General features: G+C 39.2%; 1 protein-coding gene and 1 long non-coding RNA gene across 3 annotated transcripts in view; one reads left to right on the forward strand and one right to left on the reverse strand.

Moving 5' to 3' along the window:
• Positions 1 to 12,322, reverse strand: part of PAFAH1B1 (platelet-activating factor acetylhydrolase 1b, regulatory subunit 1 (45kDa)) — an 83,395-nt gene extending 71,073 nt beyond the window's left edge. The window contains exon 1 of one of the 2 annotated variants that reach the window (XM_008572668.1): positions 11,942 to 12,322. The gene's annotated coding sequence lies outside the window, so the exon portion shown is untranslated. The remainder of the gene's footprint in view (positions 1 to 11,941) is intronic. The other variant, XM_008572669.1, reaches the window with a different exon arrangement.
• A 189-nt stretch (positions 12,323 to 12,511) lies between these two features.
• Positions 12,512 to 13,083, forward strand: LOC103590442. Its single transcript, XR_550472.1, has 2 exons — positions 12,512 to 12,791; positions 12,898 to 13,083. It is a non-coding gene; the product is annotated as an uncharacterized LOC103590442 (long non-coding RNA).
• Positions 13,084 to 14,082: the final 999 nt, after the last annotated feature.

The following is a 14,082-nucleotide window of genomic DNA, read 5'->3' on the forward strand; positions in this document are numbered from 1 at the left end:
ACCCCTGGCTAGGTACTAAATAAATATAGGTTGTTTGATCAGTTGAAGAGACAGAGAGAAAATGGACCAAAGTTTAGAAATTTATGGTCTAAAACTGAAGCCGACAATATTATCCATTTTCTTTATTCAATTCAAAACATAACATTTACTAAAGAACAAGATTTTATTTAATTAACCTGAGGATAAATTCTGCAATGCAAAACCAAATAAACAAACTATATCATCTCTTCTGCAAACACCTTCATGTTCACTACAGCACTGTCTGAATAGGGAAAAGTTAGAACTAAATGTCCATTTCTGTAGTCTAGATATAAAGAAACTATGGAATAATCATAAAGAAATAACACAACACAATAAACCAGATCTACATATATTTAGAAAACAATTTGTTAGGTGAAAAAACCAAGCTATAGAATAATATACAGTATGATAACATTCGTGTAAATTCTAACACTTTACAAAGCATTACTATACATTGTTTATGGATACATATATGTATAGTAAAAGAATAAAAACAGAGAACAAAGGGACATATACAAACTTTAAAAGGAACTTTACCCTGGGAAGGGGAATGGGATAGGAAAGAGACACAGAAGGGACATCCATTTTAACTGTAATAATGCTTTATTTCTTTACCAAAAAAAAAAAAAAAAGCTCTAAAATATAACAAAATGTTAACATCTGTCAATTCTGGTAGCAGTTATATGGATATTCCATTATACTCGTATTACTGCAGGTAATTTTCCTGCATGTTTAACATATTCCATAATAAAATAAATAAAACTGTAAATATGTAAAATAAAATTTAAAAGAAAAAGCACTTTTCTGATTAAGGACAGATCCCATGATAGGCCCTCTGACAGGTAACAAGTTGGATACATAAATGATGTGAAAGCACTGAAGGAATAAGTCCTACACTTTTGAGGCCACACTGCAGAATTTTGAAGTCAAACTGTCAAGGTTCAAACATCAACTTGGCTGCTTACAAACTAAATGACTTCGGGGAGATTTTCAAATTTCCTAAGCCTATTTACCCATTTATAAAAAGGGACTAATACTACTTACCTCAAACAGTAGTGGTGAGACTCACTGAAATAATCAATGTTATGGGTTTGACTACCCTTACAGTTCCTTCACTACAGCTCAGGATTAATGAAGTAGCACAAAGATAGTAATTTCACTTTTACATACATAAGCAAAGTAAAAAAGATACTGCTTTTCTAGTGTTCAAGGACAGAGAACAAATCAGTTTTGCCATCACAAGGAGGCAGAAAGGTAGAATGCCGTTACTATTATCACCATCTCATCTCAACCATCTTCATTATCACTCTAATAAAACAAACAGCATTTACTGAGTTCTTACTATATGCTAGGTACTGTCCCTAGGCTCTTTAAATGCATTAACACATTTGCTATATCAAATAAAACATTTTATATAAGCTATAACAATAGAAAAAGTAACAGTTACCATAAAATTATGAATTCAGAGGAAAGTTTCTTTCAGGTGGAAAAAACTAGGAAAGGCTGTGTGGAAAAGATTCTAATATGCGGATTCAGAAGACAGATAATTGAGGGCTGGAGGGAAGAATATACAGTGAAAGCAACATAAGGAAGGGTAAGTATCTTCCTAAGGCTGAATCACAGGAGACATGGCCAGGACATATTAAGAAAAGTCTTTGAGTGCCCATTTAGGATTAAACTAAAGTCTATGTAAATGTTGTTATATATGTATTGTCATTGTGCCCTTGCATTTTCATATAGCTCTTTACATAGCTCATTAAAAACAGTAAAAAGCTGGTGATGGGTTTTTGGCAAGAAAGTGTCTTGAGAACTGTGGTTCAGGAAAATGTATCTGGCTGCTTTATGTAACAACTTACACAAGAATTCCTCTTATTCTCTACTATGGCTAATGACACCCAGTTTCTCAATTACACTCAGTCACCCAAGCCACAAATCTGATTTGTTTAAACTTCCCTCTCCCCAGCACACTACTCATTCACAATTCTACCTCCTAAACCTTTCTCCAGTCAACCTTTATTGTCACTGTCTTATTTCAAGCACTAATCATTCTTTCCTGAAAACATGTAAGTGACCTCCGACTCCAATCCATTTTCTTCACTGCCACCCACATAAACTATCTAAAATACACATTGCTTGCCTTTGCTTGAAACTGGTTAATGACTTCCAAATTGCCTACAAGCTATATAGAATATAATGTACAAATTCTATCAATCAGGCTCATATGTACCTTTCCAGCTTCATATCCTACAATCCCCTCTTCCAAACTACTTACCAGCATACACATAATAGTTTTTTTTCTTTTGGGCCTGCCTGCTGCTGTTCTCTGTACTTAAAACAACCTTCTTCCACATCTACTCCAATCACTAATTCTTCAAGATTCAGTTCACTTATCATCTCTCAACTGTCTTTATTTTTTTTGCTTGCTGCCTGGTATGTGGATCTGAACCCTTGACCTTGGTGTTATACACTCAACTGTCTTTAGGGGAGAGATTTGGTGGGCCCTGCAATAGCCTAAGTGGCAGATATCATACACAGTGTGCACCACAACAACTCAGGAGGCAGATTCAAAACATGAGTATACTGAATTTCCTATCCATTTAATTATTTTATTAAGAATCCAGAGAAAATTCAAATTCAAGAAAGTTCAAATTGTCCAATTTCAATCAAAAGTTGACAAATCAAGAAACACTGAGCTAAGATTTATCCAAGGAATACAAATAGGTGCTGAAATATTCCAGGTATCCAAATTTACCATATATGAATGAACAATGAAAAAATTGAATTAACAAATTTTAATTGGTCTTTAAAGATTCAGCAATCACTTCAAAATTTTACCGTATTATCACGGTGCTATTATCTTTATAATCACAAATCTCAACACAAAGATGTAACATGAAAACACTGTTAAGCTGGCCAGATAGGTCAGTTGGTTAGAGCATAGTGCTGATAACACCAAGATCCTGGCCAGCCACACCTCCCCCCCCCCCAAAAAAAAAAACACAGTAAAATCATTACCTGAGCTTTCTGGTTCTTTGGACTTGGACTAAATGAGTTTCCTGCAAAACGGTATATCCTTAAAGAGAAATTATCTCCACCTACTGAGAAAAACAGCAAGGGCCCATAAATTTAGAGATTAAAAACTATCTCAGGCCTTTAGATCTCATTTTCAAGGAAGCATCATAATTTACCCCAAAAGCATCAAATATTGCTAGCATAGAAGATCACTAAAGATCCAAACTTCTTTAAAAGAAAATTGCTTTAAAAATGTTAGATATAATACTTTATGTGAGAGTTAGTCAACCTTGACTCTTTTCTTTCTTCTATATCCAATCAATTACCGTGTCCTGCCAAGTTCACTTCCTCAATATTTGTTGAATTACTCTCCTGTCCATCCTTACCACTACTACTACCACACTTCACAACATCTCTTACCTGGACTAATTTCAACAGGTCTCCCTAAATCCAGTCTTGGCCTGTTAACCTATATCTGCTGCTACACAGCCCCCAGGGTTATCTATCTAAAATACAGAATCTGACCACATCACCTCTCTACTTAAAAACAACCCTTCATGGGCCGACCCCTTGGCGCACTCGGGAGAGTGCGGCGCTGGGAGCGCAGCGACGCTCCCGCCGCAGGTTCGGATCCTACATAGGAATGGCCGGTGCGCTCACTGGCTGAGCGCGGTGCGGGCGACACCACACCAAGGGTTGCGATCCCCTTCCCGGTCACGAAAAAGACAAAAAAAAAAAAAAAAACCCTTCATTGCTTCATATTTTTATTCATTTAACAAATATTTATACAGCACTCACTATATGCTAGGCACTATTTTAAGTGCTTTACAAATATTCATTTAATCCTCACAACAACCTAGGAGAATTTAAATAACTAGCCCAATAAAACAGAGCTCCATAAACAGCAGAGCTGGAAGCTGAACTCAGGTACCTAGGCTCCATGGTCTGTGCTCTTAGCCACCATATTAGGCTGTCTCCCTATTCCCTAAAGTCCACATGCTTTGACATAGTTTTATAAGGTCTTTGATTAGTATCCGGCCCCTGTCTGCATTTCAAGTTTCATTTCTAATCAAGCCCCAACTTGCTCACACTCCAGGAACACTGAGTTCCTTGTAAGTTCCTTGTAAGCCTTATTCCTCCCCACTTTGTGACCTTTATGACTACTCCTGCTGTCCCGTCTGGCGGGAGCACCTTCTTGTACCTCAGCACAGCTCCTTAACAGAATGCACTGCATACATTTTGATGAAAGAATGAATTTTTTAAGGCCTCATAAGGTTAATAAGCAATAATAAACAAAAATTTTGTTATCAATTACAGTGGCTAGACATATAAAACACCAAATGTTTTGGAACTCCAGTCTCTATACACCTAATGGTTATCCCATTAAAACACACACACAAGACAATAACCAAAAAAACCTTCCCCAACCTTGGTCCTCTCCTCACTACTTTCTATCCCTTCATAACACCATTCAATAGCCCAAACCCAAACAGAAAAATATGAGTGAGTCAGTTCCGCACTTTTCTCATCTCTTACCTCCCTTATTCCCTATATCCAATTAATTTTATACATACTGAATGAATCCCTCTCAAATCCACTCTTTCAACCCATCCTTCCACTTAAATAGTCTCCTCATGGGTCTACTGGGTTCCACACTTCCATCTTTCCACAATGCTAACAGTTGCCTTTCTTTTCTTTTTTGGTGGCTGGCCAGTACAGGAATCAAACCCTTGATCATAATGTTATCATCACCTTGCTCTAACCAACTGAGATATCTGGCCAGCCCTCAACAACTGCCCTTCTAAAAGACAAATCTAATAATGTCACTGGTCATAACTTAAAATCTTTCACTGGTACCCCAAGGGCAAAAAACAGTGGTTCTCAAAAACAATCTACTAAGGAGTTTGTTGAAAATGAAGATATTCCTGGTGTCACCTCATAGACTTCTAATTGCATAAGTCTAAGATGGAGCCTGGAAATTTGCATTTTTAACAGGTAATTCCAATGCTGATGGTCCATGTACCACCCTGCTCTACAGGACAGATCAGGTAAGTACTCACTCCTCTACTCTCATATGTCACTCCAGCCACACTGAACTATATGGAGCTTCCCTCACTCACCAAGAGGTAATTACGAGACTATACAAATTACTCCCTCTACCTAGGACATATTTCCCACCAATCCCAACCAATGTGACAAGCTTTCTTCAAAAATGTTCAACTAACATCTTTACGAAGACTTCCTTGAAAACTTCTGAACCCTTGACCTTGGTGTTATAACACCCACACTCTAACCAAGTGAGCTAAGCAGCCAGCTCCAGATGTAAATTGTTTTAAAGACTGAGGATAAGAGATAAACCTGTCTTACAAAATTCTAAATATATGAAAATACTCCCCCATCCAGGAGTGGAACTTGACTCACTTCCTAAGCATAAAGTAGGGAAAAGGAAAAATAATAACTTTACTGTACAAAAAACTGGCAAATACCACATTAACCAAGTGATGAAGGTTAACATCACCAGCGATGTTTGTGGTTATCATGTAGCCTCTGATATGATGTGATGAGAAGTGTACTTCCATCTCTGTAGCATCTTTCTTTTTTTTTGTCTGAAAACTCATAGCCCCGGTAAAAAAAAAAAAAAAAAAAAAAAAAAAAAAAAAAATCAGACAAACCCAGTTTAGGGGACATTCTACAGGATACCTGACCAGTACTACTCAAGACTGTCAAGGTCATGAAAAACAAAGAAAGACTGAGAAACTGCCACAGACCAGAAGAGACTGTGGAGCAGTGACAACCAAATGTAATGTGATTCCTCAGATTGGATCTGGAACAGAAAGACATTAATGGAAAAAGTGGTGAAATTCAAATCATCTGAAGTTTTAGCTAATAGTAGTATACCAGGCTGGTTTCTTAAATTTGCAAAATGTACCACAGAAAGGTGAGGTGTTATCAAGGAGAAAAACTGGGCATAGGATATATTCAAGATCTCTCTGCACTATCTTTATAACTTTTCTGTACATCTAATATTATTCCAAAATAAAAAGTTTATTTAAAAAGAGAGGGAAAACGTGGGGCTATTTAATAACATTTAAAATTTTAAACAAAAATTTTCTAATTGTTAAAATAAATGTAAATTGTACTTTTGCAGTTTAAATAAAATGCTTATTTATGATATAATTTTATAGTTAAAACCTGAATCTTTCCATTTGGTATTGATTTACATAATCCTTCTTGCCCACTAAGAAGTTCTGAAGCCATCACTGATTTCAAATACACATAATGGTTACCAAAGGAGAAAGAATCCCCAATACTCATTTTAAAGAAATATACTTAAAACTGTAAGAACTATATTAATATATTAGTGATTGCATAGTTATATGGTCAAACCATATGTTAAACTAATTCTCTTCCCTTTAGAAAAAGTACCTAAATCTGGCTGGTTAGCTCAGTTTGTTAGAATGTGGTGTTATAACACCATGGTCAAGGGTTCAGATCCCCATACCTGCCAGCTGCCAAAGAAACAAAAAGAAGTCCCTAATAATTAAACAAACATTTACTGAGGATTTACAGACCTTAATAGTCATAAATATCCTATGAGTCAGGTACTGTCAACATCATCCATTTATAGATAAGGAAAGTGAAGCTCCTGCCCAAGGTGCATAGCTAGTAAACTGTGCAGTCAGGATTAAAATCTAAAATATTCATATGAGTATGGTTTTAGTCAACAGCTTATTTTTCTCTGATAATGCTAAATATATAGTCTTTCTCCACTCTTAAAAAATAATTAACCAAAAAAACTAAATAATCAATACAACTGACTCATTATCTTCACCTTCCTTCTTTTATAGTTAGCATAGTTTTGATAAAATACTAATATGGAAAGATGAAGAGATAAAAGGTATGCCTTATGCATACAAAACACAAGAATAATAAAACATATTCTTCTGTCTTTGCCATAGATTAAAAATGGATAGATCCATAATGTCCAAAATCTTAATAAACATAAAACATTCTACAATGCTTTCAAAAATTAAATTTTCCCAGATTCTTAATTTCACTACTGTGAAAAGACGGTCTGTCTGAACATTTCTTACAGTCTCAGTTAACTATCAATTTTTGTCAACATATGAACCCCAAAAGGAGATAATCAAAATGCACAGGTAATCTGTCCAGTTAATTCACTTCTCATAGTTGAATTTTGTAGAAGTGTGAATCCTGTTTCCTGGGACAACATAAAATCTCTATAGAGGAATAATAAACACTCTTCCCTCCATTACCTTAATTCTCGAGAGATCACTGGAGTTAGCTATTATGAAGATCCTTAAAATAATAGCACGTTTCCTTTCACATAACCCTGCATTCAATCAAATGCAACAAGTATTTATTTGCTTATTATTACCTGTAAAGCAGTATCAGGCACTTTCTGGGAGTCCCTACTCAAATGTGTAAAGCCTTATGCATGCAAAATAGTCAACAATACAAGACTTTATGTTAATAAATGCCAATTTAAATGATACAGGTGATAAAATTTTCACCATTATAGAAAAGAAAGAAATTAACAAAGATAAGTCCAATAGCTATAAAAAGAAATAGGAATGTTTGATCACACAAGACAATACCCAAGTGGTTCAGTGACTATACCTCATTCTGTCCACTAAGCTAACATATGACCTAAAGGGAAAGAAATTTTCTAAATTTTAGATCTCATCCATAAAAATACCAATTTACCTCAAAAAGCAGATGATAGAAACAAATGAAAATGAGTACCAAGCTCAATATTCACAAAGTTCTAAAGAAGCATTTATGGCAATGTTAAATGACAATACTTTACAGACTACAGAAGTGTCCTTGACAAATGCACAGACTAGTCTCAAGTAGATAAGTTTCAACCAAAAGCCACCGTCTTTTAAAGAGAAAACAATAAATCAAAATGATAAGCACTTATGATGCCTGAATCCAGTGAATATTATGTATTTTACAAATATCAACTAACATCTGGAACCGCTGTGCCAAGGTTAAAAATTAAATACATAGCAGAAGTTAAAATAAGTCATTTAAATGACTAGCTACAGTGTCATATAAAACCAGCAACAAAGCTAGAACAATCCCAAAAGCCTTCACTGCAGTTAGTCAAACTAACTTTATGAAATATAGCACCTTTCTTGATGAAATACGGATTTCTCAAAATGTTTGGTCTTCAGAAACTGGGATTCACCCTAAAACTAAGCCCCTTCAGGAGAACAATAGGTTTGCTTTTTCTTTTCAGAATTAATACTATATACCATTAATTTTATTTTAATATAGAAACTTCACAAGAACAATAAGTTTTATAGTAGGAGACATAAGAAGAGTGGCAAAGAATTTCCACTTCAAACTTAACTACTTCTCTCTTTGCAAAGTAAATAAAAAAAAGGCTACCTGCCATAATGAAATATTTTCATAACAGAGATTTAGAGGCAGGTAAAAAATCTTTAAGGACCACAAGCAGACATGGCCAGCTAGGTTTAAAACCAACTGAACCTCAAGTCCCTTTGGCAAAAAGAGTGCATGACTCACTGCTTTATAACTCGATGGAAAGATCTGGAAAATTCACTCTGCCCTAAGATTTTGCTTTGGGTTTGTTTTTTAAGGCATTTCCATCTTAATGTTGACAACTTCCACAATTTCTATGGCTTATTTATTAGGATGACAAATTAATACGAATCATGTTTAAACAAAAAGATCATAAGACATTCACATTATTTTCTTAATGGAATATAGACAATGAAATATCAATGTTCTAGCTAGAAAACAAAAAATTATGATACTGATTTTTCCTTCCCAGAAACATCTCCAAACCTGAAAGAACAGATACTAAATAATTCTATCAAACAATGAAATTCAGGGCCAGCCCCGTGGCTCACTCGGGAGAGTGTGGCGCTGGTAGCGCCAAGGCCGCGGGTTCAGATCCTATATAGGGATGGCCGGTGCGCTCACTGGTTGAGCGTGGTGCGGACCACACTGGGCCAGGGGTTGCAATCCCCTTACCGGTCCAAAAAAAACAAAAAATGAAATTCATCCCAATCTCATTAAAGTTTTATAAATATAGGATTAGGAAATTTGAAAATTGACATCCAAATTAAGCAAAAGATTCTGACACATGGATCAGAAAGACACACATACACACATTTGGAACTAAAGCTCTCTTACTTCAGCCAAATCATCTTAAGCTCCCAATCAACTAATAATCTACTGAAAAATCACCCTCTTAGTGCACTTTTATACCAACAAATTGTAGGAATAGGGATATATCAGACACATAATATAGTGAATTATCATTCCCAACCTTAGTCATTCCTCATTATATTAACTCTTCTACTTTCTAATCACATTAAAGAGAACAAAAATGTAAAAATATATCATACATTCACAAACATTCACAAGGCTCATCAAAATCACATTTACCACATGAATTTGAATTTCTTTTGAAGATATCTACTCATGTGAATGCTTGATACAAGACATTAAAGTGACCTACCCTCTCTTATGATAGTATCTCACAAAAAGGTCCCCTTCAAGGGGCAACACAAGAGAAAAGGTCTATATAAAGAGCCTTTGATGCAAATTATCTTCCTTTTTTCTCATCTTTGATGTTCATCATTTAAAAATCACAAACAGATTTACTGTTCTAATGCAAATTAAAGTAAAAGAAAACATCTACAGTATTTTTATTAGATTTTTACAGTGTACCTACTACTATTTCTTGCCAAATATTTCTGGCATTCGTTAATTTATTCTTAATTGACTAGACCAATACAAGAGTATACATACATGTATGCATATATTTATCTTTATATGTATACACACACACATATATATATAGACAATATGTGTCTGCTTTAGAGCAGGGACATTGCTTTTATCCCATTCAATGCCCATCTTTCAAAAAAGGTGGATTTTCAGGTTTACTACACAGAAATACCTTTGTTGTAGCAACAATTAGTATCAAATAACCTTAGAAAACATAAGCAAGAGAAAAATGCTATGAAAGGGCAATCTAGCATTTCACAGCTTCTGTGCTCCCTTACTCCACCCAGTCTTCTCCGCTCAATGGCTGTTCATAGCATCCACAAATATTAGCCCATTTTTTAAAAAAGAGGTTGTGGGGAGGTACCGAAATAGGGTTTGCTCCATCAAAATCATCATATACAGAAATATTTTAAGTGAAAAATTGAGTTCCTTTCTCTGATTTTTAAAAATATGCCAAGCTTTAAATTTGTTTTAGATCCTCCCCTTGTGAACAATCCAAACAATGATCATAATAGATCATGAATAAATACTCTAAATACAGATTAGCCTTCTGCTTTAATAAAAACTGCAATTTGCAACTACAAATTATTTTAAAAACTGTGTCCTGAAAGATAACCATTAGAGATTAAAAGCTAGCTAATGCCTTAAAACCAAACCACAATTATTTAAGTAAAAGCTTTTAATATATATTCAACATTCTATCACTACGACGTACCCAAGCAGGAAATTTTCCTGATTAAGAGATTGGACCCCGCAGCAATCAAGCCCTGCTGCAGCGAAAAAAAAAATTAAGCAAACACTACTGTGGCAAAGGGAAGGGATGACATTATTACTGGTATGAAAGGCCCAAGCACGATCTCCTCCGCCCAAGCCTCAAAAAGAAATTCACACAAAACAACCCACCGCCCAACAAAAACAGAATTGCCAAAAATGGCACAATTTTTTTTTGTTTAGCCTTTAAAAGGTTATAAATCTCAAGGATTGTGTGCTTAAAGTAGAGGTCAGAATAACAGTAATATCTTTATTTTCTCCTGATTGCCTCTTAAGGAAAGGAGGGGAGGGACCTTGGCATGACATCGCCCATTGAGAGTGAGACCTCAAATCTGGTTATTCTCTTCAAAAGCACGATTTCTTAACCAAAAGACTGATATAAATTGGACCCAAACCCCAAACCCAAAAGAAAATTTCCTGCTCTCCTCCCAAGCAGTTTCTTGCTAAGTCACCGAAAAAAGGCAGAACAACAAATAAAGCCAAGGCACCTTGCTCTCTCGTATCTCAGATTATGAAAACCTCCTCCTCTACTGTTACGTTTAGAGGCAAAGTCAAAATCTGCCCACAACCTCAAAGGCACTTTCTCACCTGGGAGGCTAAAGAGGTTACATATACACAGGGACTGCCGTTTCTTAAAGGAGTGGCGATATCAGATTAGATGAAGGGGAATGGCAGAAGGCCTCGAAGCTGTGTTAACAACCTCAAAAGACAACTCCTCCTCAGTGGGTGCAGAGGCTGGACCACTCCACTGGGGAGCCCAGGAGGCGGTGGGTCATCCTCCTCAGGTCAACCCATCGTAAGGGCAGGCTGGGGACGGAACGTCTGGAAGGCCCTGTGGGTGCCCAGAGGTGCGGAGCTGAGCCCGGTCCCCGCGCCGACAACCGCGGGCGGGGTGGGGACTGCGGAGCTCGCCTCTGCGGCCAGGAAGAGGAGGAGGGCCGAGCCCTTTCCCCAAGATCAGAGAGCGACCTGCTCCCCACGCCCTTCCTACCCGAGAATACTTTTCTTGCTAAGTCACCGAGGGACGAGGGCGATCTCTTCTCGGGGAGGGCCGCGGTGCAGCGGTAGATGCCCGGCGCCCCCCAAACCCCGACCGCGGAGGAGGGGAGCGAGGGCAGCGCCCTACCCGGACAGGCCCCCCTCCTCCGTGTCTCTCACTCAACGGCCGTCGCGGCCGCCATTTTGAGAGCGAGGAGAGAAGAAGAAGGAGGAGGCGGCGGCAGGGGGAGGGGAGAACGGGAGGGAGGGGACCGGCGCAGCCACATCGTCAGGCGGCCGGGCCCAGCCCGCAGCCGCCCGAGCGCGGTGGAGGAGACAGAGGGGCGCGCGCAGACCCTCGCCGCCTTACCGGAGCGCTGCACCGCCGCCTCTGCAGGGCCTCTTCCGTCCTTCACTCCCATCCACCGGCGGGGAAAGGGGGGAGGGACAGGGAAGGGAGGAAGGAGGGAGGGAGGGAAGGAGGGAGGGGGAGGATGGCGCGTTGGGCCCGGTCCCGGGGAGGGGGAGGGGAGGGGAGCAGGCGGGCTCCTCAGCCGTTCCGGGGCTCGAGCCCAAGCCCGGCGCTCGCGGTTCTCTCGCTCGCGCCCGAGCGCTCCTCTCTTTCTCTCTGTCGCTCCCTAGCCCCCGGGTCGCTGCTCGTTCGGTCGCCCACTCGCTATCTCGGCCGCCGGACTCCGCCGCCGCCCCGCCGCTCCAGCTCCGTCTGTCACAGGAGCTGCCCCAACGCCCTGACGTCACCGCGCCGCCGCCGCCGCCCCAGACCCGCCAGGAAGAGGGAGGGGAAGGGAGGGGAGGGGGCCGGGAGCGGAGGCCGGGCTGCGGCGCATGCGCCGGGCTGGGCCGGGTCTTGCGCCGCGCTGCCTTCCGCCTAGCGGGAGGGCTGCAGCGGCGGTGCGGCTTAGCCGTATTGAGGAGCCGGAGGGCGAGTTTGCGCACGAGGCTCTGTTTCTCACGCTCATCACGCCTCTGTAACCTTGGGAAGTGGTCTTTTTTCGTAGACCGTCGCCTTTTGTGGCCCCTCACAAACTCTAGTTCTGCTCATCTCCCCGCCCTGTTTTTGCCCCCGTGCGGCGCTTCCCCGGAGACAGCAGGGACCCGTTGACACCCGTGCATTCCGGTCCTCGGTAGGCTCGAGAGTCAGCGGAGCCCGGGTCTGGCTGTTGCCCCTTCTGCCTCCGGTCTGCGAGATTATTTCACAGGTTGGGAGAAGAAAGGGGAGAGGACTAGGTTGGTTGGCTTGGGAGGAAGAGCTGTTGAGGTTCAAAGACAGATGGAATGCCTTAATTGTCTTCATTTTTATTATAGGTTTTTGATTCAGAGGATTCGCTTTTAGAAGTGATTCAGCTATTATTTTCCTTAGTCACACACACATGCATCAGAGACTCTCTAAGTCTCGAAACTGAATGACGCCCAAAGAAAGACCAGGAACTTTATCCCTACAAGGGATGTCTGTGTGTATGTTTAATAAATTATGGGCTGGAATATTGATAACAAAGAAGTCTTGGGGATTTGTACTCAGTTTATGCTACGCAAAGACACTTGATTTTAGAAAGGCCAGATTTGGGGTTCTGAATAATTCAATATGGGATATTCTTTTAATAAGGTATCAAATGAGGTTATTCCATCATTTATTTGTATTGTCCAAGGAAACTCCCTGAAACATAGGTTTAGGCTTGTATTTATTGATCTTATTAATTCCCTTTATGTAGGTAAACATATACACTGCTTTTTGGACCTTGGGTAAATTACCATACCTCTCTTTGGCCTCGCTTTCTCTATAAAATAGACCTAATATTTACTTGTAAGGCTTTTGTAAGAATTTGAACGGAGATTCTGCACGTGTTAAGTATCCCGCCTTAGTGGGGACTCAGTTGCTTCATACCAAAACAAGTTTCCTTTTATCAGGAAAGGTTGTCTTTATGCCTGGAAAGGTTCAAAAGGAACATGAGCCAATTGTTTGGAGGGTTTGGGTTTTCACCTTCACGAAGGCAGGGGATTAAATCAAATGATCCCTGGAAGGTCTTTACCAGGTTTACTGTTCTAGGATCCTCTAGTTAGATGAATACAACAAGATGAGGCATAGATGTTTGGTCTGTGCTCTTACTTAAGTCCAATAACAATCAATAAACATACAATAAATTAACGTCCTTGTTCTAACAATCCACTCTCCTTTCATTTTTACCTTTTAAAAATATGTATTATTGCCTGATATCATGCTAGTTAATGTTTAATCAGCTGAGTAAATCAGTTCTTTTTTACGCGAATGCTCTAAAAGTCAACAAAATCACGAAGAAAGAAATCAGAAACACGTTGATAAACACTAATTCAATACAAATATGTAGCACTAACCTTTATAAACCTTGAGCTCACAGACTCATATATTCAGAAAACTTTAAAATCTGTGTTATGTAACTATGAACTAAACTGAGGTCAGATTTTATTTCTATAGCAATCTTCAGAAAAACAACTTTCCCCCATTGGGGGAAGGTA

The sequence above is a fragment of the Galeopterus variegatus genome, unplaced genomic scaffold (assembly GCF_000696425.1).
Source record: "Galeopterus variegatus unplaced genomic scaffold, G_variegatus-3.0.2 Scaffold817, whole genome shotgun sequence".
Lineage (NCBI taxonomy): Eukaryota > Metazoa > Chordata > Mammalia > Dermoptera > Cynocephalidae > Galeopterus > Galeopterus variegatus.